Below are 27,280 nucleotides of genomic sequence, written 5' to 3'. Positions count from 1 at the left end.
TGATGTTATAAAAGGTATGTTATGACCATAGAACTGCTTTAATTTCACTTTCATCATAGAGACAAGGCTTAGGAAAGTCATTGTCTCCTTACACTTCAAAAGACTGGAAGACCATATTTTTAATTATCATAAGTACTTACCTGAAGTAAAATCATGTTCAATCCAATGGTTGTGTCTTTTTGAAGAGTTAGGCCATCGAAGCATTTTGCCAAATCAGCAAGTGTTCATACTGTCCACACAGACTGGGATTTAAGAAGGTGTGTCAATAAACAACATTTCAAACAGAACACAGAAGGATTGAGCAGAAGCATAACCAGTCTGATGTCAGTCTGATGCTTCGACATCACTGATCTACTGCTGAGGGGTAACTCAGCTGTGTTGCTTTTTTGCAGCAAAGAAAATTCAGGTCTCCATGCTGGCCATGGCTTGCAGCAGTCAAATCAGATGAACAGAAATGCAAATGAATTGCCAAGTAAAACAGCTTTAAAATAATTATTTCAGTGCATTTCTCTTTTTTACCTGAAATTCAACATGAAGAAGAAGGTTTTGCACAAAATATCATTATTATGCTAAAGAATTGAAAAAATACTTTCATTATTTGAAAATATTGTCAAACTAAAGTAGTATTAAACCAAAAAGCAACCCTTTATTATATTGCAGCTTATCAATTCTTAGATGTGTTGGCTGTATTTGTTTTTTTTAGGCTTTCTTACCTTTATTTTCACCTGGGGATCTGGCCAGTAAGTCTGTTATTTTTTAACAGAACAAGCTCTCCTTCAAATTGTAGCAGTAAGATTGTTGAGGCAAAGCTTTTACCACTAAAAGTGGTGCTTAGAATGATCAGCTTTTATTTAGATAAAACCTTTAAACTGTTAATGTACCTGCTTATAAAGTGTGAGCATAGAATGCATTAAGATAAAAAACCTTCTGCCTCTACAACCACTCAAAGGATTTTGCCCCACGGTGAAATGCCAGTTGACTAAGCAAGACGGGGGTCCCAGACTGCCTTCAGGGAGTGTGAGGGTGCTACAGAGCTGTTTAGGTTTTGTGCAGCTGGAGCACCATAGAAATTAAAATTGAAGCTGTTTCAAGTCGACACATGACAGTGTTTAACAAGGATTCCAATGGCCCTAGTTCACACCAGTGCAGTGTGTTCCAGTGCAATCAACAAAAGTAGAACATGTTGCATTTTTTCTGTATGGATAGCATCTGGAATGTGGCAAAATGCATCAAAAGTGTCCCAGAACATGCTTGTCCTCAGTTGAGATGAAGAAGAAAATGCACCAGAGTGCATCAAAAATGTGAATGCAGAAATGCATCCATAACACAGAAATTGTGGTGTGAACTGGCCATTACTGCATGATGATATACTATGGAACTGGGTTCCCTATTTCAGACTTCAAGTACACCATGGAAAACTGAATGGAAGGTTCTTATTGGCTGTTTTGGGGAACAGTTAGACACTGTCATGGATACCTGTCTAAACCCTTTTAAATGCTGACACTCACTGTCAAAATCTTACCGTAAACTACAAGTAATTAGTGAATTTCTAATAAAGGATACAAAACTATTACTGTCGTTAGGTTTTTGGGCCTTTGCCATGTGTCAGGGTGGGCCTTTCAAAATATTACACAGAAAAACATGTGGAGGCAAAGAAATAAAAATCCTAATAACTCAAAATGCTACAACGCAAAGGCAGTCATGAAAACAATTTTGTATCATAAAGAAACCACTCAAGAGACAGGATAATTACTCATTTATATCAGCCATTGGAAGTTTGTCATGATTAAATATCCCAGAATTAGCAAAGCTTGGAGATTAGCTCATAATTACAACCATTTTGTAACTGCCGGGTCATCCCACACACAAAAACCTTCTAGAAAGTGACACGTTTATTAACATTTAACAGAACATTTTCACTGGCCATGTTTTTTTGCGAGATTCTTATCAGGCTATTAGTTAATTTTGGAAATGAAATGTTTTAGAACAACACATTGTTCAAAAGATGAAAGGCTTCTGAGAATCAGAGAGTCTGAATTCCATCCAGGCAGTGTTTAAATGATTCCTTTTCTCTTTAGGTCAGAAAATCCTCTGTAAATTCTTCAATAGTTTGTTTGATAGACAAGATGGCACCACCGTGAGGGAACGCCTAGCCAAGGCTGCTTCAAAAAGCTGAAATGTAAGAGGCTGAAATTAGTTATCTCTTCACAAATGTTAACGGGGGAAGAAAAGGAGAAGAGAAAAAAAACGTGGACAAATGTTTCCAATTTAATATTGATGGGTGGTATGAGGTGGTAGAAATTTATCTCACAACTCAGAGATCTGAGTTGTTGAGCATATTGGATTAATAAAACTACTTCAGTTTTTTGGATTTGTTTGAAACATGCTGATTATCAGTCTAAGGTTGTGTAATATACTTTCCTTGTTGTGAAATGGCAGGAAGTTCTAAAATACGCACATCCACACACCCAGCTTCTAAGAGACACACTGGAACGTGGAGGACTTTATGGGTTACTATATAGAGGGCATAGCAGCTTTTGTGATGTAACTGTAATGTTGAAGGCTTGTGTTCGGTTTAATGCTAAAAGTGTAACAATATCCATATAATCTAAAGGGCTGCTATGGGGCCTGGGGCTCCCTAGGTCTACAGTCATAATCCAGATACATTTCATGGATCCTATGTCCCATGCAACCGTGTAAATCCCTGCAACTTGGTTAGCTTATTTCACCATCAATCAGAGTTGGGGCTTTACGCAAGGCCCAAGAGGAAAAACTTTCTATATTCAACAAACTCCAAAGCCCATCTACCCCCTTGCCTAAGGAACTACAACAACCTCAGGCACTTCAGAAAAACATTATGCTTTAACATGCAACTTTTTTTATTTTAGTTTAAAACGTCAAACATAATAGTTAAAGAGACCCCATCAGTCTCTAAAACAAATCCTACCTAAAGTTCCCTGTAAAACAAGGGCCATCATACTCATCTCCCTATATCAGACTTCAAGTACTATCAGACTTCAAGGACCATCATACTCATCTCCCTATTTCAGACTTCAAGTACCATCAGACTTCAAGGGCCATCATACTCATCTCCCTATTTCAGACTTCAAGTACTATCAGACTTCAAGGACCATCATACTCATCTCCCTATTTCAGACTTCAAGTACACCATGGAAAACTGAAAGGAAGGGTCTTATTGGCTGTTTTGGGGAACAGTTAGACACTGTCATGGATACCTGTCTAAACCCTTTTAAATGCTGACACTCACTGTCAAAATCTTACCGTAAACTACAAGTAATTAGTGCATTTCTAATAAAGGATACAAAACTGACAGCATGGGGGAGATGAACTAAAACTGGTGCATGCAGATGTGAATTGTAACCATCAGCTTCTAACTTCAGCTCTATCAATTAAGCTTTGACAATAAAATCTAGAAGCTGATTGGTTACTATGCACAGCTTCACCAGATTCTGTGTGCCCCAGTTTTAGTAAATCTTGCCCATCATGTGTCTCCTACTTCCCCTATTTTCCTGTGTGGCAGCCTCCGTAAGACTCTGGCATTTAAAGATATCTAAAAGAAAAACTTTTTATTGTGGGATAGAGTGGAGATTGATTAGCATATCTGTCAGTTTTTATTTCTGTCTGTGCCCTCTCAGTTTGTCTTGTGTCCCATTATCTTTGAGAGTGCAAGTAAAAGAAATACCCAAAAATACCCCAAATTTGGGGTATTCCTAGAAAAGTAATAGAGGGGAAATCTTCCAATGGAGACACTAGTTCTGGTGACCTTGTGGTCTCCAAGGAATTCCCTTAATTTGCAGGAATTTCCCCTCACTTCCTGTTTGGCCATGAGACAGGAAGTGATAAGAAATCTCAGCAATGGGACACAGATGGCAAAAAAAAAAAAAAAATCTAAAAGGGGTTAGTCTATCCAAAATGGAAAAAAAGTTTTGCCTATAGTTCTACTTTATTGCTTCTGATAGAATTACATGCTTGTGTTCCCCACCTTTGGATTTTTCCTCTGATTCATACATCACTGCTGAGACCTGCAGGGGTCAGAGAAAGGAACCATAAAATGTGACTGTGAACTCAGGCATCCGAAATTACTAGAAGTATCGAATGCCAAAGAAGAGAAAGGAAACATAGGCTTGTGGAGAGGTTTTTCTTGTACAGGCAGTTCCCAAGTTACAAACATTCAACTTAAAACACAACTCATACTTACAAACGGAGGGAGACAACAGGAAGTGAGAGGAAATCTACCCCTAGGAAGGGTAATTCACTCCTGTAAGAGTTATCATGGGAAAAAGGTGTCTCCACTCTAAATCTTTATCACCAATGCTTGTTTCCACAACAACCCCCAATTTTCAAAATCCAATTTTCTCAGAGAAAGTGAGGTAAAATCTTCTAAACAGGGGCACAGACAGAAAACCAAACATTACAGGGGTGCTAACCCTTCCCTATGCTATCCAAAACAATTTTTTTTAAATTTGGGCTGGCGTTACACTTAAAAGATGTACCAGTTACAACTTACATACAAATTTAACTTAACACCAAGACTACAGAACCTTGTTTGTAACCCAGGAACTGCCTGTACCTGATACCTGAGAATACTCTGAAGCCACTCATCACTAACCTTATAGGGTATGTAAAGTAGACTGGAAGTGAAGAAGCAAGCAGAATAAGTTACGGTAACAAAGTGTTAGGGAGGGGGCAGGAGCAGAAGTAAACCCCATACAATTTTGCTTGAAGGCTCCATAATACCCACTCAAATCACAGTCTTTACCTAAAGGAAACTCCCTTCCCATTGGAAGTTTACTAGGACTTGGATGCCCCATAACTGATGATAAGCATATGCATTCAACATTTCAAAATTCAGTTTGGATGTCCAATTCCATATACGTCCAACCAACAACAATCCAAAGCCTTTGCCATTCACAAGTAGACTGTGAGCATCTTGAGAATAATGAACTGAGCCTAAACCCTGGCCCTTACCATGAGTGTGGGGCAGAGATTTAACTATACAAGAAAAACCTATATGAGGGGATAAACAGTTACCAACTACCCAAGCTAAACCCGCTAATAAAACCATGACACCCTCTAAACTATAGGACAGTGGTCAGCATTCTCTTCGGGTGTCTAGAATCTGCAAGGTCAGTGTCTGCCCCAGCATTACACTAAATAGCTCAACCTCACCTTCACATATCTAATCAAATCACAAATGAATCCAAATAAAATCAAAATACATAGAAGCCTGCAGAATCCTTTGAACTGGCATGCTCCCAGCGGCCAGGGCCTTTCACTAAGGCTCATCAGGACAAGAGTTTCATGCCTGAATGGATCAAAGGCTGGAACAGCTTCTCAGAATGGGGTTGCGAGAAACAGCAACTGGGATCAAGCTAAAGTCAAAACCAGGAGGAAACTACCAAAGTCAAAGACAATTCATAATATAAGAATCAATCCATCCAGAGAGGTAGTGGAAGTTCAAGGTAAAAGGCAAGTCAAGGACAAGACCCCATCATAAGCATTTACATACTCATCAGTATTCTCAGTCCTGCCCATCAAAAATACACTGTTCCCGTTGTATTATTAGTAAGGTAAACTAAAGAAAAATCCAAGAACAAAATCCACTCATAATGACCACACTGAGTAGAAGAACATGGGGAATCTGGTGTAAAGATCTCCTCAGTAAAGTACTACAGCAGATACAATATAAGTAGCTGGTAGGTACTTCATCTTGTCAGTGCCTATCCAAAACTTAAATATCAGGGAAGAGTAGATCTATAAAGCAAATCTCTAGGCAAATTTATTTCCCCTCCACCCAACCCCCCATTCCACTCTTTACAATATTTAAAAAAATAAAAACGTCCTGCCCCCACTTCCAATAGTGGAGACATGACCCCAGCGTCATGTCACCATGACTTTGATTCCCAACAATGATTTCTTCTTACAGTCAATGGGAGGCATTCATGTGGGGACTTGAAGAACACCTCCCCCACACACCCGCACCGCAGACCTGAAAACGACATGATACCCAGCATGTCACGTGGGCTCAGATACGAATGTAGAATAATGAGGTCCATTTTTCTTTTTTAAATAAAGGGTGTTGAATGGCTGCCCCCTCGCACCCCCCCCCCCCACCCAGAATTCAGTTTTAATCAACACATACGCTCACAAAATTATCTATGCCCTTTCTTCTCACAGTCTTCCAGTCTTTTTTTATTATGTAATGCAAGGAACCTTGTCGAGTTTAGAATGGCTTTTTATTTTTACATAAGTTGCACATTTAACTGCATGGTGTGAAGTTTATATGAACCTCTTCCTAGAATAGTAGTCTAGGAACACTGGTCTCTGTGTTTTTTGGATGGCGCGTTGTTCTCATTGGTGTGAAAACTCATTTCGAATTTTGTCTGCGGTATTTGGTTGGTGTAGAATTCATCTTGTTGACAGCCCCAAAACTTCTGTGAAATAAGTCTGCAGGAATGTAAAATAATGAATGTCAAAAAAAATCTACTATAGATAATATATCCCAGGTGATGCCGGTAATTACAATTTCAAGTGTTGCAAAGGCAACACCATGTGGTGACAGTCCTGCTGTTAATAGCTAAACTGGAGGAGAGGAAAGTGGAGGAGTTGCCATAAAGCTTAAACGATGCACCTTTTTTTAGACTAAGGCAGAAAAAGGGAAGTAGTAGTGTACAGTAGGTAAATGGGGGTAGGAATTTATATCTGGGGATAGCTGAGTAGACTAAGGTCAGCAGTCTCCTGAATGAGGGAATATTGTCAACAACTTTGTATTAAAGGATGATAGAATATCATAACCAGTCTAGGGTTGCCACATGTTTTGGAAATTAGAGAGTATATGGCTTTGTTCACATGGACTGCCAGGGGGTAGAAAAGAAGGTGGATAAGCCACAGTTGTATCACCCTTAACTGCCCACTGAAACACAGAAATGCAGTCACCCAGGTACACATAAATTTGGCTGGCGGTAGCCCCGCCAAACAAAAGTGAAAGGATTTGCAACCATGTGCAAAAACGTGGCTGCGGCATGGTAGGTGGGCATTTTATGGTGGGGGAAGCAACATATTACTTCCTCACCCCCTGTCAAGCGCCTTCTGAAAATTGATCAACTACCGATCACATTACAGGGGGGCGACAACGTTAGCAGCATGTGTGAAGGAACACTAGGATTCTTATGCCGCGTACACATGATCGGATTTCTCATCGGAAAAAGATATAACGTTTTTTCCGACGGGTTTCCGATCAAGTTTGCCTTGCATGCACGCGGTCTTGCAAAAGTTTGCTGAAGTCACAACCGTTAAGAACGCAGTGACATACAACACTACGATGAGCCGAGAAAATGAAGCATCGAATTGTTTCCGAGCATGCGTAGGAATTTTTGCACGTCAGGATAGGAACTTTTCCCGACCGAAAAATTGAGAGCATGTTCTCAATCTTTTGCTGGCTGGAATTCAGCCAGCAAAAGACCAATGGAGCATACACAGGGTCGCATTTTCCGGAAAAAAACTCTCAACGGTCTTTTGCAGGCCAAAATTCTGATGGTGTGGCTCTGAATAAATGCATGTGGTGTCAAAATTGGTTTGCCATGCAACCCTAAAACAGCACCCTTTTATTTTACATACCATAACCATAAATAGTTTTACATTAGATGTGTGAATCAATTAATGTTAATAAAGCCACCGGATTAGATGGCTTATATCCATAGGTCCGCAAAAGACTGAGCTCAATTATTACTAAGCCATTGTTTCTCATTTCTGGAGCCATGTTACAGACTGGCTTGTTACCAACAGACTAGCATTAAGCAAATATGTCATTTAAATATAAAAAAAAGCTATCAAGGTTTTCACCCAGGAACTACAGGCCTATAATTCACCATCTGTTATAGAAAATATATTTTAGGGGTTGCTAAGGGACCTCATACAAGAGTATGTGATATAAAATAATATCATAAGTGATAGCCAGCACGGATTTATGAAAGACAGATGTGGTCAAACAAGCCCACTTTCTTTTCCCAAGCAAAGAAGCATAAATGTGTACAGGATTGCAGTATCATAGCTAAGGATGAAGGGGAATTCAGCTTTACTAATGTATTTAAATCAGTTTTTCACAGGCACCCAATGTGTAACCTGAAATATATTGTATATTTGGACGAAATAAAAAAAATAGCTCAGTACATTGAGTCAAATGACTCTTCAATACGAAGCCAGAGAGCTTGTAACTTTGAGCTCCCAACTCTGCCTTTGCTGTACTAAAATACCAAGCAGTTGGTTTATTCCTTCCTAGAACATCTCTGTTATAAAGATAGAGTGAGTGGCAGGTATTCTGTAGTCCAAATAAGCAGGGCCAGTGCTACCACTAGGCAAACTAGGCAGCCGCCTAGGGCGTACTGCTGCCTAGGGGCGCCCGGCCGCTGATTTCCCTCCATGCCTGCATGGTCTGCAGGCTGCAGCATGTAACTAACTCAGTCTCAGGCAGCTGCTCCATCTGGCCGGTAGTGTAATTAGAAGTGCAACGCAGCACTGGAGCCAGTGCTAGAGGAAGCAGAGCCGATGCTTCCTGTATAGCTCCTCTCAAATGGGCAGGCAAAGTGGGTGGGGTCAGGGGTGGAGCCAATGGGGCGGCAAAATGAGGTTTCACCTAGGGTGTCAAAAATCCTTGCACCAGACCTGCAAATAAGGAGCGCACATTCCCTAGGATGACAACACTGTTCCTCCACAGAAACAGTAAAGTGAGCGAACATTGTCACCCTAGAACAGGAAATGTGTTATTGTCAGGTTTACAAGCTAAAGAAAAAGAAAAGCTAATGCAGCCACTTCACAAAGACTGCAAGCTGCAATATATAAAATTTTTGTTCTTGGATACACTTTTTAATCTTTTTGTTCAAAACATTAAAGCCTAAGGCGGGTCATAGATGGATCGAAATTCAGCCAGTTCATCAGGGACCGGACAAAACTCGATTCATGTATGGTGGTCTAAGTTGGAAAGCTTCTTAATCAGCAGCGCAGCCAATTGGGGATGGAGGAATCCTTTTGTTTTTGTTTCTTTATCAGCCTGCTGGCTGGTCAAAAACAATATGTCATTTATGGCCATCTTAAGATTACCTAAAAAAGAAAAATACAAAATATGCACTTAAAGCGGGATTCCACCCTAAAGTGGAACCTCCGCTGATCGGATCCCTCCCCCCCTCCGGTGTCACAATTGACACCTTTCAGGGGGGAGGGGTGTGGAGATACCTGTCAAAGACAGGTATTTTCACCCACTTCCGGGCATAGACTCCCGTGGGAGTCTACGCCATTTCCTGCCCTGCCGCGCTGTCTGCTGGGACACATACGGGTCCTAGTGACAGCGCGGAGATTTCCTATTGCGCGGCGCGGCTCGCGCATGCGCAGTAGGGAACCGGGAAGTGAAGCCGATTCGCTTCACTTCCTGATTCCCTCACCTAGAATGGTGACTACAGCAGCCGAGAGCCGAGCATCGCTGGAACCCGGGACAGGTGAGTGTCCATTTATTAAAAGTCAGCAGCTGTAGTATTGTATTTATAGCTGCTGGCTTTTAATATATTTTTTTTGGTGGAATCCCTCTTTAATTCAGTATGATGTGTCCCTTGTTCTTCTGTTATCTGGATCAGTAGTAATCTTCTTTCCCTGATGCCCCCCACCTCCGTCGTTGTAAACTTCTGAACTGAGGAGTTGTCACAGGTACTCGTCAAGAGTGCCTGACTATGTCCACCCTTTCCATCCAGCTCCTCCATTCATAGAAGTAGTACTCCATATTCCATGAAAGAAATGTGATCTATGAATTGAGGGACCCTTCAGCCTCTCCTCCATTCATAGATCCTTTTATATTAACTCCTTCACTCCTTTTTTCCATGGGACTACATATATGTGTTTCTCCCTTTGTGCTGGGAGTGCACCATGCATACTAATGATTGGGACCCGGATCTCCCAGTTCTGGGTCACCTGATTGCTGTGGTAGCTTCTGATTAGCTACCATAGTGATCAATCGCTGTGTTTTTTTTTCTTTCTGTGAATGGAGAAGAAAGATACGATATATCTTTCTCATTCCTCGCAAAAAGAAAAAAAAAGCATTTGTTAAAAAAAAAAAAAGTTAATAAATAAATAAATAAACGAGAAAAAAAAAACCTAGATCCAGGTTTGGTCTAGGTCAGTGCCAGGGTTATTGTTTTGGTCAAGTAAGGGTCAAAGGTCAGGGTCAGTATATTTTGGACAGGATTTTTTTTTTTATATAAATTAGCGTCAGTGTCAGTTAGTGTTGTTGTGTTTTAGGTAGGACAAAAAAAAAGCAAAATGCGCACTATTACTTCTGGGCTGTAATACGGGTACAAACAACAAATAACATGCATATATGTGGTATCGTTAGAAGTGGCTGCCCATCCATTAGGTACACCCGGGCGCTGCTCCTCTCTCCTTGCCATCCTCTATATGCAGGGGATAGATTCATGCATAGCCCCCTATTCATGTGTCCAGCCCCTTTCAGGGCACCGGGCACATGAATTACAGCGGCCAAGTTTTTTTTTTTAGAGTCAGAGGCTCTAATATGCTTCAAAATAGCATGGGCTCGGGTCGCAGCGGATGCATCCAGAGCCCACCCAGGTGTGTTGCAACAGCAAATGAATATTCGCTGTTGCAACACTGATCAACACTGATCATCCTTCAGGCCAACCGGGAAGCAGGTATGAAACCCATTTTCCAATTGACTTAGACCAAACCTTGATCCTATTGGTTGCTTGGCGCCAGAAGGAGCAGAGAGGAGACACACCCTGGAAGCTGCTCCAGGAGAGGACACCGAAGCAGCTTTCACCGAGCCCGCCACGCTGGAAGATGGCTGCATCAGCTCTGACCGCTGCTCTCACAGACCGCATCCAGGGTAAGGACAGCGGGTGATGGATGGTGGAGGTGTTAGTGCAGTCCCAGGGGAGGGGGATAGGTGGCAGTTGCGCTCGTACTGCTCCACCGGCAACCTGTTCTTTGGTGGTAGGTTATGGTATGAGTAACAAGAAATACACAAGAAGTAAAAAGCTAAAAAAAAGAAAAAAACTTTTTTTTTTTTTTTTTTATATTTTGAGCCAGTTTTTTTTCCAAAACTATTTACTACCAAATGAAAGCCCATGTCCTAAAAAACAAAAAAAACAAAGTATAATCCACCCGGATGCACGAAGTAGTTGTGACGATAAGTATGGTTGTACTAACACATGTCAAAATTGCAAAATTGTGCTTAGGCATTTCGATTTGTTTTACCCTTAGGCGTGAAGGAGTTAGATCGATGACAATCAAAAGCTAGCAAGATACTTTTTTGTTTATAAAAAAAAAAAGACGTTGAGAGAAAGAGACCATAGCATGCTTATATACAAAGAATTTGTGCAACTCTTATTGGACACAAATTCACAAGTAAGATATCATGAGACTGAAAAAAATGCATTGAATTGCCAATAAGGAGCATGGTTATGTCAGTCCCCGAATAGGGGAGGTTATACACCCTATACCCGAAGTTCCACCCTGTTAGAGCAATGGAGTAAGAGCTCTAAACGCTTGCAAAAGACAGCAAAGGAGTGTGGATTGGTAAGAATACGTTGCTAGGGTGCAGGCTACCATTAGACACTGTCATGGCCCTGAATGAGCAAAGCGCAACTTTAATATCCTGTTTGAAGCATGGCCATTGCTGGCGATAAATAGATAATATGAAATATTTTATAGCACATAATGATGAGAATAATAATAAAGAATACAGACATAAACATAAACATGTAATATTTCAAGTGTTACTAAGCACCTTAAAATGAAAATAGTTCACCCCCCCCCCCCCCCCCCCAAAGTGTCCACAGCTTATAAATCGTCTTTTTTATATTAAAATACTGCCACTATATACCTTTTTGGATGATCCGTATACCACGGTTACATGATAAACTGCACAGTTTCTCCAGTACTGAGAGTTCAGGTAGGAGGAGATTTCCACTACAGTCTGTATACATGCACACATGTGTGATGTCAATGTATGATGTCAATATCATGTGACCTGGCTAGCTCTGAGAACAAGTAAATGTCCTCCCCAGCATAAAAGACACAACTGAGCATGTGCAAGTCGGCTACCCTGCCTGTGTTAGCTGGCCTTCCCCAGATAGACAGTGCAGGAGGGAAGGACCTCTGCATACAGGATAAAACAGCATTTTTACACAATGCAGAGGATTAACCCCTTAAGTTCCAAAGTTAGTATAACTAGCATGCTATACTGCATATACAGACTGATTTTACTGTTGTGGGTTTAGTAACACTTTAAATTCCATAATCTGTAACAGAAAGTAGGATTCACACTATCATATTGTGGTAATGCATAGTACCACAGATCAAATATATTGATGCATTGCAATGCTATTCATTTGGAATGCCAATCCAATGCACTAAGACAATGCACCTTTGTTATAGAGTGCAAAAAAAGAGTCATGTGCAGTTTTAGGCACTTTAGGGAATGTTGGCAGCCCATTCATTTTAAATGGGCTGCCTCAATGCAACGCACAATAATATGCAATAAAACATGATTGTGGGAATATTAGGGTGTGCTGTCAGCTCATTATTTTTGAATTGGCTGCCTTAACGCAATACACATCAATGGGTGACATAATACACGTTAAAGCACTGCAAAGAGGTAAATGGTCCCTCAGTTTATCCTGCCATCACAAGACTTCGCACATACATTCTATAAAACATTACAAAAATTGAAGTTAAGGCTCTGAATTCATTGGGCCTTGCAAAAGTGGAAGAATTGCACCTTCCATCTAAGCCTTCACACACAGGACTTTTGCTTTGTGACAGATTTCTATGAAAAAGTGTTACTAAAAGTGTCTGAGACTCCTGTAGCAGCGCCAGGTGCACTGGAAACAAAGACGGTTTTAGTATGGGTGGCTTGTCTGTTATAAAGGGATAACTTGTCTTTTCCTGTCAAACATCCAGAATGAACTGTAAGACCTTCAGGGCTAAAATTCCATCAGCCTGGAGAGAACGTATTTGTGATTTTTTTTTTTTTCATTATAATGTCAATTGCTTAAATTCCCAAGTGATCATGTTTTATATAAAGTCCTGAAAAAGGGATACTATAAACAGGTTGGAATAAGAATGAGATCATGCTGGTTACTTATTTATCTATAATTATAAATGAAAGAAATAAGAATACATTTTTCATTTAACGTAGTTGTAAACCTCAGACTTAAAAAATGAACAAAGCACATCCCACTATAGTGTGTACTAACCTGTGTCCCCAGGTTGCTGAGCTATGACCTTCAAAGCTCGATTTTTTTTTTATGTTACTGCCTCACCTGCCTCCCCTGACTGCACGTCCCTGCTCTGCACCCAACACAGACTGCTGCATCTCAGTCCTCTCAAGCGTTCCTCGCAGTCCTCCCGACTGTGTGAACACTCACTAGCCCTCTTGGCTGCCTCTGTGGAACTCCTGGAGGCTTGCCTGGCATTGATAATCCACTGTCCTCTTTTGCTCCTCCTGTGTCTCCTGGTCAGGACATTCAATAGCCAATGCACCACCCTTTGGGCTCCTTCTGCTTATCTCGTGTTAGTAGAAGTTTGGTTAGAGACGATTCGCGCTTTTCAGACTCTTGCTTTTCAGATCGTTTGAACTGCTGTTCATTTTGTGCTTGTGGGTTTGTATCTGGTTTTCAGTACGTGTAGTCAGTTCATATGTGTTTTTCAGTGCGTTCTTGTCCACTCGTTGCTGATTTTCAGCTCACTCTTCACAGGCATTGTTGTTCTTCAGTGCATTCTGTTAATTTCGTTCTGACCAGCTGACCGTTTTAGAATCATGTTGCGGGTACGTACTCGTTGTACAGTTCGTGCTGTGTGGGGGCTTGGTTTTGGGGTTCATACTTTGACCCAAATCCAGTCCATGAACAAGGCGAGGAGGAGTTCATGGATCAAGAATTGGTTACTCCAGTGTGACCAATTCTCTCATAAGCCTCTGCTGCATGAGATCCAGGAGAATAATCCTGAGGATTTCACAAACTTTTTTTGCTCCCCCCTTATATTATGAAGGATATTATGAAGCCATTACTCCCGAGCAGAGGCTAGTCGCCGCCTTGTGGTACTTGGACACTGGGAGAATTCTACAGGACCTCAGGTTCTCTACAGGCATCTCCTCCTGCACTCTGGGGATCATTATTCCAGAGATCTGTTCTGCTATTATTCAGGTACTGCAAAAGGACTATATTAAGGTAAGTTTTATCCTTTAACATCACATTATATGTATTTAATGTTTGCTAATGCATTGGATTTATTTCACCATTCCCTAATTACCATGATTGGAATATGCTGTGAATGTCCCCTTTGTCCTCATGCATGCTGTAAGCTTTAAATGCTCCTTTTTTGGTCTACATGCATATTTGCCTTCACTAACCTCTCCAGCATGCTATCCTGGGCCCATATACACTTAGCCTAGTCACTTAACAATGTATTTTGTCAGCTCCATTGCAGTACAAATGTTACGTGTGTCCTTAAAGTCAGGCAGAGTGCCATAGTCTTTTTTTTTGGCTCCCAAACTCAGCTCAAAGCCTCCCCCCTTAAAATTTTTACAATGAGCCATCAGAGGGGGTGAGGAATCTGATAAGTGGACCTCATATTTTTGTCTTGAAATACTCCTTAAAAAAAATGTTATAATGACGTCGGCCAAGAATGTTTGTGTCTAATCTGCTTGCAATGTTATGTGCAAAAGTATTAATATTTTCTTTTTCTGTTTTGACTCCACAGTTTTATTCAACACCACAGGAATGGCAGACTGTGGCATCCCATTTTGCCGACCGTTGGAACTTTACCAACTGTGGAGGGGCTATAGATATGAAGTTACTATTATAACTATAAGGGGTTAAATAGTACAGTGTTAATGGTAGTGGTGTCGGCACAATATGAGTTCCTCTATGTGGACGTGGGGAAGAATGGCCGGATGGAGGATGGAGAAGTCTTTGCCCAGATGGAGTTTTACTAACATCTCCATGCTGGTGGCCTGGCATTGCCACCTGATGCGGACAACGTGGAAGGACTCCTGTTCATCTTTATTGTTGATGAAGCATTTGGTCTGGGCAAGCACCTGATGAGGCCATTTCCCCAAAGGACCCTCACCCCGGAGATGAGGGTTTTTAACTACCGGCTGGCAAAGAGTTTTTGAGAATACCTTCGGGATAATGGCCAGTCGGTTCCGCTTGTTTCTGACAGCAATCCATATGGCGGAGTACAAAATCAACCACATCATATTATCCTGCTGCATATTTATTAAGGAAAAATGGGCAAAATTATATTGCCTCAGTTAGGCCTGAGGTGGGACTTCCTGAGAACCCCCTGACAGGTCTGGATACTGGCCGCCCTGGATTGGCACCCCAAAGCGCCTGTGAGGTTTGTCAGAAATATGTAAATTATTTTATGGGTGGGGGGGTATTGCTATGCCAGACAATGTGTAAATATTTTTTTAATAAAAAAAAAAAAAGATCTGATAAAATCTTGAATTTTCTTTATTGCTTGTGTTTGTTTTTGGCTGTCTCCTAGGTTCTACCTAATGCACTTGTAGTGCCAAGTGGATTTTCCTCTAGTAAATAAGCCCCATTGACACTGTAAACACAAAATTGCTTCAAAAACTTGTATTGACCATTGAAAGAAGAAGCAACACAGTGTTGATTACCAGAGTTTTTACTCTGTGCACATTCACATGTGCGTTAAAATTTTTTGATGTAAAATAAAAAAATTCTCAATTTTTAAAAAAATGTTTTTTTTTGGTATAAACACGCATGTTTAGAAACATAACATACAAAACTCTGGAAGTTACAAAGTTCAAGGTAGAAAAGCTGAAGACAATATCAGACACTATAGTGTCAAAAATGTCTTGATATTGCCTTCATCAGATGGGGTGATGTCATCCCTGTAAAAGCCAAATTTTGAAGATGCACATAGTTTGGGAGTCAAATTCCCTCCTGATCCCATGCCTAATGTCAACCTGTGCTATCTCCCATCATGGGGGGTTCAATGAACATGTTTTGGGGGTGCAATCCCTTCCTCTCACCTACTAGAGTTACGAGGAAGGGGTTGCACCCACCAAATGTGCAAATTGATATCCCCTGATGGCAGATAGCACATGTTGACACACTGTGTGCATTTTCAAAATTTGGCTTTTAAAATGTAAAAAAAAAGTTTGGGTAAAGTCCAAGAAATGGAAAAATTGTTTTTTGAAGAAATTCAGATTCTACCCAACACATCAATCATGTTCTTCATTTGTTGTTCCATAACATTGAGTTTCTTCCTTATGCTGTCAATTTCACCATTCCACAGCATGATGTCATTGATTAGCCTTTGTGCACTGTCACTTGTGAAATGTTCAGCTTGCTCTTCAACAACCAGCACATCACCTAAAAATTTGATTAAAAACATGTATTTAGAAATATGCAGGCATACATATAGTACCTGAAGCTGGAGTGTCAGACACTCACCTGTTGTGGTGGCAATCTAACCAACATCCTCTACCTCTCCTTCCTCCATATCCTCAGGGTGTGTTTTTGTTCTGAGCTCCCATTCGTTCTCAGCTGGGGGGTTCCTGGTGTCCTCTGAGTGGTGTCCTCTGAGTCTTTTCTCCCCTATGAGATGAGAATGAAACAAAAAGTTATACTTAGCACACAGATATTTGAGTCCAGAAACAGGAATATGAAACATTACTGGGAAGTGGGGTGCAATTGTCTGTTTTGGGCAGAGTTCCAAGCTGAAGACATGATTTTGTTACCTTACCCAAGCTGGAATGCATTTTTCTTTTTCTGTAAATTTTCACAAATGGAGACACCCCAAGTATCCACTGGAGCACCTGTGTGGGACACCTTAAAAATGTTGTTCATGTGTCCCACACTAGTGCTCCTATGTCCAGATGTGTAAACAGCTGCTGAGTGTTCTCTCCTTACATTACACTGAATCAAGCTTGCATCATTCTAGTTACAAACACATCAAGACATCAATGTCCCAAACTTATTTTTAGACAAATAGGCATGGCCAAATGTATTTAACCTGTATCTGCCCAAAACATCGTATTTAATGAGCGACCAATGTTTCCTACGACTGATTAATGTGCCCATGAACATTAAAAGGCGTAATTTTAAACTGTACAACAGTAATGGAAATAACATGGCGCAGAATGCAAGTAATAATAATAATCGGAACACATGACAACTACTTGCTTTTTAGAAGAACTTTCTGGATCCTTCTATACTGATCCTGCTCCCTCAGTTTCAGATCTGACCAGCGTTTCCTTATTTGCTCCTTTGATCGTCGTACCCCAAAATTTGTGTGCAGACTCTTTTGTCATGATTTTGTCCTTTCTCACATTCGGGTTGGTGTATGGTCCATTCTTGCCATCATAGTTGTTACTCCTCAAGATGTCCACCATCTCCACCATCTCAAGAAAGGCCATATTTGAAGCCTTAAATCTTCGCCTCCGGGATCGGGACATTTCGGCCTCTGGGCTTTCCTCCTCCTCATTGCTGCCCTTCTCACACACCTGCTCTGTCTCCACCATGTCACTCCTACTGCACACCGAAGAGAAGGGGCAAGGAATATTTTAAAAAGAACATCAAGGGTGGGCGACGTAGGTAGAGTTTCACACATGAGTAGTGTATATAAAGTTAATGCGCGTGTGTCATACGTACCTTCTGTGTGTGGAGGAAGGAGAACGAATGTTCTAACAAAGGTAACATTTTAACTTGGGACATCAGTGGCCTATACTGATTCAAGATCGAGGCCTATATTGGGATACAATTATGAGAGTTTAGGCTGACATTAGTGTTTTTGTCTTGTGTATTGTCTTACAGCAAATATGAATCACTTTAAGGACCCAGAATTCATGGCCAGTTTCATAGACAAATACAAGGAGATGAGGAATTTGTGAGAGGTGAAACACAGCTTATATTATAATAAATAAATAATAATAAACAAGCTAGGAGGTCAACGCTGGAGAAACTTCTGGATTTTGTGAAGACTCGGGTCCCTGATACAACCATCGTCTTTTTGGAAAAGAAAATTGGGATCTTGAGGAACATGTATAAGAAGGAGCATAATAAGATCCATAAATCACTCAAATCAGGAGCATCAGCAGCGCAAGTGTAGGCTGTGGTACTTCAACAAACTGTGGTTTCTGGACTGAAGCCAGGGAATCACTTTCTACCCTTCCCTGCAGCGTTCCCTCCACACTTCCCTCAATCCCAACAGATGCTGATGAGAAACAACCTGGGCCTTCCATCTTGTAAGAAGTGGATGCGCCCAGCTGGAGCCAGATATATTATTTTTAGACATATTTATTGTCCTAATATTAATGATGTTAACTAAACGTTATAATTGATAACAAGAAATGAATGATTTAAAACAAAGATTTACATATCAATAGACAGTAGTGGCCAAAAATGTTTGGGACAAGAATGAAAAATGCTGGGGTCAGAATGATAGTCTTTTCTATTTATTAACATTCAATTTGCAATTCATGAGGTGAAAATTGTGTGTCATTGATAAAGCAAAAACTAAAACTATGTCCCTTTTTTATACACAGGATGATCTCAGCCAGGAGGAGGGTCCAATGCCTCCTCTGTGAGGGAATTTTTGATGAGGCCCTAAAGAAGGGGTTGAGGGGCCAGCTGACTGAGAACAGCCATGTATGTGAGTTTGCCCATTCTCCTCCTTCTGCCACAAGTCCACAACCAGAGCCACAGCCTCCAAGGAAGGCTGCAGGGAAGGGTGCAGGGAAGGCTGCAGGGACGCATGGAGGGAAGGCTGCAGCAAAGAGAAGAAAGTGATGACCTAGGTTAAGTCTAGTCTGACAGAAGACGCAGGCTGGTGTAGTACCACAGCCTGGGAACATATATGTAATCTGCTGCTGGTCCTAATCTCTGGGAGTCCTGGACCAAATTATATGGACTCCTCAAGCTACCAATTTTATTTTCCACAGACTTGATGTGTGCCCTGGGGGCCAAAAGGCTTTGCAAATTCCAAAAGTTTCTCCAGCATTGCCTTCCTCTTTATTTTGTTACCCAGAATAAATGGAGATTTTATTTCCTGAAAATACTTGCCTATGTGTTTTTCTACAAAAAGGACAGTTTGTTTGTGAGTAGGCAGGTACATTTATAAAAGACAATGTCAAATTAACAAGGGACACCAACCTTCTGGGGGTTAATAAAAAATTAAAGATAATAATGTTATTGTGGTAACTTGACACACAAAAAATAAAATGATGTATGGAGATCACTAGAAAATAATTTCTCAATAATCCAAAAAAAGGAGATCTTGATGAAATAAAAAAAAAAAAAAATTAAAGACTATAAAAAAATTCTAAACATTATTATGGAGATCTGCCTTTTAAAAATTAAAAAAAAATTTGTGAGATCACAAGAAATAATTAAGAATTAAGTTTGTGAGAACTCTGTGTGAATATGAGCAGCAAAACAACTTAATTATTCTAGCATTATAAGGAAGAAAAGAATGTGCTGCATTAAAAGATTACAGAATTTGCTGCGTGAGGAATGTACTATTTCCATTACGAACGCTAGTTTTACCACACCAAGGGCTTCCGTCTCATACTTGCTTCAGAGCATGCGTCGTTTTTGGTACATCAGAACAGCATACAGATGAGCAGTTTTCCCGATAGGAATTGTTTCCATCTGAAAAATGTAGAACATGTTCTCTTTCTAGGTCCGTCAGAATTTTTGGCGTAAAATGTCCAATGGGGCATACGCACGATCGGAATATACGATGAAAAGCTCCCGTATGACTTTTTCTGTCAGACATTCCGCTCGTGTGTACACGGCATTACTCCTAGCACACGAGAGGGTGACACATATGTTATAAGAGTCTAAATAAAAAATAAATGTGGACATTTTGTTTTTGGTACTTTGCCTTCTTGCACACATTTTACTGTACTCTTACTGTATTAAGAGATGGGTAATCTTTCTACTAGAAACCAAAACACGTTATCGGTGTTGTGGGGAAGGGATATAGCATATGAAAATGTCCATTGCATTCTGTGCTATCCTGTCCTGGTCACAGCAACCTCATTTTTTTGTATTAGTGCCACATGGACAAGAAGTTAGGGTACATCTCCTCACTTGTATTGCTGTTTGTTTATTTGAACCCGAACTCTTGATTTCTAAACATGAGTCTTTCTAAACCTATTGTCATGTACCTGATAGGAGACTAATATGATGAAGGCAACCCCTCTTGTATCTCCAGCCAAAACGCCCCTAAAATGGAAACAGAAAGCAACGAGATACAGGAGGAACATTAGTGCCTGGAGATGTAACTTGCACAACCTCAAACCCATGATGCTGATGAAAAAGAACAAGCTGTACATGCAGGCAGGTGAGCAGTCTGTGGAACCACATTACGCACCAGCGGATGGTAAAGAGGAACGCCGGCTTGGCAGTGGGTGCAGGAAAGCCGGGACCACCAATGATAACAGCAGGATCACTATAGAAGTCCACAGCTGGTTCTTAGACCAGAGCAGGCACTCTACAGGTAGCATGGGACTGATGCAAAGACAGTAGAAAATCCTAAAGCAGGCCAAGGTCAGTGGAGTACTAGATCAGGAGCAGGATCAAAGTTGAGGATGATCGCATGGTCAGGAACTGAAAAAGCAGAGGCAGAGAGTCAGTAGAAATTCAGGTCGATGACAAAGAAACCAATGCAGAGCACAGGTAAGGTCACAGGGAACAAAGGCTGACATTGAATCAGGCTGTCCCTTAAAAAGGTAATTTGGCATCACCGCTGATCATGTGCACCTGTGAGCACACTATAAAGCATGTGCACAAACAAGTGTACTCATGCAGGTACATGCCTAGTCATAATTCTTCATGCGTATGCACAGGTGGCCAAGCCAGCTAATTCTTGGATTAAACTGAAGGATAAATGATGCCTACATGCAGAAAAAATGTAAACAATTGGAAGAAGGTTCAATTACAGTGGGTGACCTCATCAAAACTGAACCTTGCAAGGCTTGGTATCTTTACACATTTTCAATATCTTTATAGCATAGACAAATAATGCAGTGGTTTAGCAAGTGTAAAGAACCATGTCAGTGCCTGCAATTTACATGATGATTTCACTACAGCAATCATACAACCACATATTTACTAGGAATGAGATGCTTACTAAGCTATCAGTATATTTCTCTGTAAAAGGCCGAATGAACATACTTGCAGACTCCATTCAGATTGTGTAACTGGTAAGAAATAATGTTGCATGGCAAGAATTCCAAATACTTGGCAATCATGTCACAATTGTGAGATCTTTTAGGTAAACTTCAGGCAGAAAAAAACACAATTTAATAAAGCATAATTCTTTGAAAATAATGACATGTGTCTTTTTTTTTTTTTTTTTTTCCTTCAATTAATATTCTTTATTCCATTTTCCTTCACATTTACAAAACATCATTATACACGTCAACATTTAAAAACAAAAAAAAAAACATATCACTATTGCAAGGCTATTATCTCATTACAATAATTCTTATCTTCTATACTCAGTGTTTCCTTAACCACTTCCCACCCGGCCAATGCACATATACGGCCGGGTGGGAGCCGTCTACTCCTGATAGGACGTTCAGGAACGTCCATCAGGAGGAGCGGGATCGCGTGCGCGCGTGCCCGCGCAGCGGCGCGATCCCGATGCGCCCGTGTCACCCGGGACACGGCGCATCTCAGATCGGCAGGAGGGCTCTGTGATTGGCCCTCCTGATCACATGACGGCCATGTCCAATCACGGCCGTCATGTGATGTAAACAAACAGCCGGTTGCTAGGCAATCGGCTCCTCCTCTCCTCACACAGAAGTCATCGCTGAGGAGAGGAGAGCAGATTGCTGCAGCCGGCTGATGATCAGTGAGTATGAGCTGTTTTTTACAGCTTTTTACTCACTGATCTTCAGTCTAGTGTAAACACATAACACACCACACAGTGTAAACACAGTCCCCACATATGTCCCCATAACACACATGTCCCCAAAACATACATGTCCCCAAAAAATAAAAACACATGTCCCTAATAATAAAAACATGTCCCCCACATATGTCCCACTAAAATCACTTGTCCCAATGATTATGTGCACACATATGTACGTGATCACCTGCACACATATGTACATGATCATTTGCGTACATATGTCCGTGATCACACAAACCAATTATTATACACTTAACGGAATTTTTTTTACCAAAAACATGTAGCAGAATACATTTTGGCTTAAATTTATGACAAAATTTGATTTTATTGGACTTCTTTTAAAATAGAAAAAAGAAAATATTGTTTTTTTTCCAAATTTCCGCTTTTTTGCGCTTATATCGCAAAAAATAAAAAACGGAGTCGTGAATAAATACCACCAAAATAAAGCTCTATTTGTGCAAACAAAATGATAAAAATTTCATTTGGGTACAGTGTAGCATGACCGCGTAATTGTCACTGAAAGCGCTAGAGCGATGAAAGCTGAAAATTGGGCTGGGAAGGAAGGGGGCGAAAGTGCCCTGTATTGTAGTGGTTAATTATCATCGCTTTATCCCCATCCCCTCCCCTCTCTCCCTCCCTTCCCAGGCCCCCCCCTCCCTCATTAACATTGCGATTCTACTGCAATTTTTCTTTTCCTTCTTTTAAGGAATTTACTAATGGCTTAGTTTATAGTCTACCTTGTCTTTCTTAGTTTTAAGCTTTTGTCTCTCCTGCTCCTTTCTAATCTATAGGGTACCCCATCTCATTTGCCCATGGCCTCCATATTTTTTCGAACTCTCTAATATTACCCCTTTTTACATATACCGTATATACTCGAGTATAAGCCGAGATTTTCAGCCTCTTTTTTGAGGCTGAAAGTGCCCCCCTCGGCTTATACTCGAGTCATCGCTGTCTGCCCGCTCGATCAGCGTGTCGAGCAGACAGACAGCGGCCATTCTATTCAAAAGCCGCGCCTCCGGCTCCGCCTTCGCCTGTGATAGGCGGAACACTGAATTTCCCAGCAGCCTGTGTTCCGCCTATCACGGACATCGTATCATCCTCGTACTACGGACGAGGATGATACGACGTCTGTGATAGGCGGAACACAGGCTGCTGGGAAATTCAGTGTTCCGCCTATCACAGGCGAAGGCGGCGGCGCAGCTTTTGAATTTTACAATGGCCGCCGACGAAGAGGGCACGGGATGGAGGCAAGGCAAGGCACGGCACGGCACGGGACGGGGGCAAGGCAAGGCACGACACGGGACGGATGCAAGGAGGCAAGGCACGGCACGGGACGGAGGCAAGGAGGCAAGGCACGGGACGGAGGCTCGGGACAAAGGTAGGCTGGACACACACACACACACACACACACACACACACACACACACACACACACACACACACACACACACACACATGGATGGAGACACACACAGGGATGGATGGATGGATGGATGGAGACACACACACACAGGGATGGATGGATGGATGGATGGAGACACACACACACAGGGATGGATGGATGGATGGATGGAGACACACACACACAGGGATGGATGGATGGATGGACACACACACACACAGGGATGGATGGACGGACACACAGGGATGGACGGACACACAGGGATGGACGGACACACAGGGATGGACGGACACACACACAGGGATGGACAGGCATGTCTCACCCTCGGCTTATACACGAGTCAATAAGTTTGCCAGTTTTTTTGGGGGTAAATTGGGGGCCTCGGCTTATATTCGGGTCGGCCTATACTCGAGTATATACGGTACTGTCTTCTCCTTCCATATTAGTCCACTAATAACTTGGATCCATTCACTCACCATGGGGGCCCTCTCCGCCTGCCATCTTTGTGCAATTATTATACACGCTTGGAATAGGCAGCGTATAACTGCCACCGTAGTACATTTTTGTTCTCCCGACTCCTTCCTATAGCCCAGCACACAAAGTATCGGGTCCATTTCCAATTCTACCTCAAAGATTTTGTTAATAGTTTCCACCACACCTCTCCAATAACGAAACAGCTTTGGACATCGCCACACCATATGCAAAAGGTCTCCCTGTCTCCGGCATCGGGGGCATCTGTCATCGGCTTTCCTACCAAACAAATATAATCTCTTAGGTGTATAATAAGCCAGTGTACTAGCATCAAATGTGAGATTTTTTGTGAGGGAGAAACCGATGTCATTGGCCCCAGTTCCATTATTCTCCTCCACTGCACATCTGATATTTCCCCAATATCCTCTTCCCACCTCCTCTTTAGGTTCGGGTGATCAATTTCCTGGTTGAGATTCATGCATAGCTGATTATATATTACTGATATACACCCACTAGTTCTATCCATTGTAAGTGTGACATGTGTCTTTTCAGTCAGCTAGTATAGACCCAGTCACCCATGTTCCTAAAACTTCTGTCCAGCCTTCCCCCCAAATCTAACTCACTCTAACCCCAAAGAAATACAATACTCTAAAATTGGAGTTTAATGGCCGTTTCAGTCTTTTTTTTATCAATAACATACCAAATCTAAATAACAACATTACATAGGTTGCAAGTCCTTGAAGGTACCATATAATTAATCCTTGTGTCTGTGGCAAAAGAGCTAAGTTAATGCCACCAGCTGCAAAACATCACCTCCGGGACTCTTCCAGGTAACTTCACACCGATACCAGTCTACCTTTCCCCAATCAATATCAGTATCAGTTGACCAGACCAACTAGAGGACACCATGCCAAAGATTGGCCCACATATTTTTGTACCAGATTTAAACCTCCTTCAGGGACCCCAAACGACCAATCTTTACCCTAATCTAAATTCAAACCAACATGGACCAACATTTAGGGTGAGAGGGAAGGACATTCCTCCAACAACTTCTGATCTCCAACTGTCTCTTCCTTACTCCCACCCATACAGAATCTTACCATGCTCCTCCCCATCACCCCGCAATCCAGAAAGTGGAATTATTTTCCTCAACCCATTCAATCAATTAACTCCACATTGCTTAATTTCCCTTAAATGAGTTTACTGTCCTGCACTTAATATACTTCCTTCATAACTCGAGGCATAACTTTCCCTATACAGCAGCGCTCAGATAGAGAGTGGATGGGGCAATATTAGGAGCAAATTAAGTGTGCTGCATGATGTGTTGAAGTGGGAGAGATCAGGGTTCAGATTGGAAGGTACCACCACTGTATTCCTTTAAGCAAAACCCAAAATTAACAGCCCATGAAAGGACAAAATAGAGAAAGCTTTAGATACAAAACTCAATCTGTATCTCTCACCCCGCAGTACTTATTTTGAATGATGTCTGAACAAAGCTGGCTCTGTCCTTCTAGAGAGAAAGGCAGATGAAGGCATTACCAGGGGGAGTACTGTGATCTCTGTAAGAAGTAACAAATACCTGGCTGCATTACATATAGGGCTTATTGACTTGATATACTAAAGGGGAAATAGGGTGTTCACTTTACAAGAGAATTTGCCCAAGAGCTTGGTGAATGTGGTGAAGTTTTTAGTTTGCAAAGAATATCCAGTCACATGCAAGGAGCATGAAAAACTGCATGTTGATTGGATGATGGAAGTCAGCAGAGCTTCTAAAGGCCCATTTGCCTTTAGCAAATCATTACAAGGTGTTTTGAGATGATCAATGCAAGTTCAATGCATGGACACATGTCTACATTTTTACGCAACACACAAAAATGTATGTTAACATACCTCAGTGCCTTGCAATGTTTCAAGTTGAAGGAAGTGTGATTTTGTTATATTTTAATAAAGTTTAAAAAAGAGAAAAAAGTAAACACTCTGATGGATTGTAATAACATATTGCACTACCACTACGCAACATACATTAGCGCACGTGCATTATAGGAACCATTATATCAACCCACTGTTAAACCCTTATGCAAGCTCTTAAAATAAAATGTAAAAAATTATATGTATACAGTATCTCACAAAAGTGAATACACCCCTAACATTTTATTATAGTATTTTATAGTATTTTATTATACCTTTTCTTGTGACAACACTGAAGAAATGGCACTTTGCTACAGTGTAAAGTAATGAGTGTACAGCTTGTATAACAGTGTAAATTTACTGTCCCCTCAAAATAACTCAACACACAGCCATTAATGCCTAAACTGCTGGCAACAAAAGTGAGTACACCCCTAATTGAAAATGTCCAAATTGGGCCCAAAGTGTCAATATTTTGTGTGGCCACCATTGTTTTCCAGCACTGCCTTAACCCTCTTGGGCATGGAGTTCACCAGAGCTTCACAGGTTGCCACTGGAGTCCTTTTCCACTCCTCCCATATGTCTATTTCACAAAGACAACCTCTGGATATGACGCTGAGCACGTTCACTCAACTTCTTTGGGCGACCATGGTGAGACCTGAGTTCAGAGTGGAACCTGTCGTGTTAAATCGCTGTATGGTCTTGGCCGCTGTCTTGCTGCTCAGTTTCAGGGTATTGGCAATCTTCTTATAGCCTAGGTCATCTTTATGTACAGCTACAATTGATAGCGATAACACCAACTTTAACACACCTTCTCCCCATTCACACCTGAGACCTTATAACACTAAGTTACATGACTTAGTCACATGATGACATCACAGAGCTGGTGGATGTTAAAGACCTTGCGCTCCTCCACCTTCCATTTGAGGATGCTCCACAAATGCTCAATAGGGTTTAGGTTTTGGCCAGTCCATCACCTTTACCCTCGGCTTTTTTAGCAAGGCAGTGGTTGTCTTAGAGGTGTGTTTGGGGTTGTTATGTTGGAATACTGCCCTGTGGCCCAGTCTCTGAAGGGAGGAGTTCATGCTCGGCTTCAGTATGTCACAGTACATATAGTACAATATGTCCCCAGTCATTGCAGCACTCATACAGCCCCAGACCATGACACTCTCACCACCATGCTTGACTGTGAGCAAGACACACTTGTCTTTGTACTCCTCATCTGGTTGCCACCACACACACTTGACACCATCTGAACCAAATAATTTAATATTGGTGTCATGAACAGGTGTGACCAGATTGTGTGGACTGCACAGAGGAAAGCAGAAACACATGTAAGGCCGCGTACACACGCGTGGACTGTTCGCCCAACTTTGTCCGTCCAACAGTTTCGGCAAACAGTCCGCTCAAACTTAGCATGGACGGACATGGCCACACACGACGGACGAACAGTTTGCTGAAACCGTGCGCGATGACGTGAACGGCACGTACGACGGGACGAAAAATACGACGTCCTATACACTGCAT

The 27,280-nt window shown here is 41.5% G+C and overlaps 1 long non-coding RNA gene across 2 annotated transcripts in view; it reads right to left on the bottom strand.

The window, feature by feature from the left end:
* Positions 1-1,740: 1,740 nt before the first annotated feature.
* LOC143990059 (uncharacterized) overlaps positions 1,741-27,280 on the bottom strand; it is a 149,921-nt gene continuing 124,381 nt past the window's right edge. For both annotated transcript variants that reach the window (XR_013277130.1, XR_013277131.1), the window contains exon 3: positions 1,741-2,172. This is a non-coding gene — a long non-coding RNA (uncharacterized LOC143990059). The remainder of the gene's footprint in view (positions 2,173-27,280) is intronic.

Source organism: Lithobates pipiens, unplaced genomic scaffold (assembly GCF_037356315.1).
Source record: "Lithobates pipiens isolate NorthernLeopardFrog02 unplaced genomic scaffold, aLitPip1_a1.2 Scaffold_18, whole genome shotgun sequence".
NCBI classification, from domain to species: Eukaryota; Metazoa; Chordata; class Amphibia; order Anura; family Ranidae; genus Lithobates; species Lithobates pipiens.
Note: the sequence above shows the minus strand (reverse complement) of the source record. Positions and strands in the feature narration are given on the sequence as shown.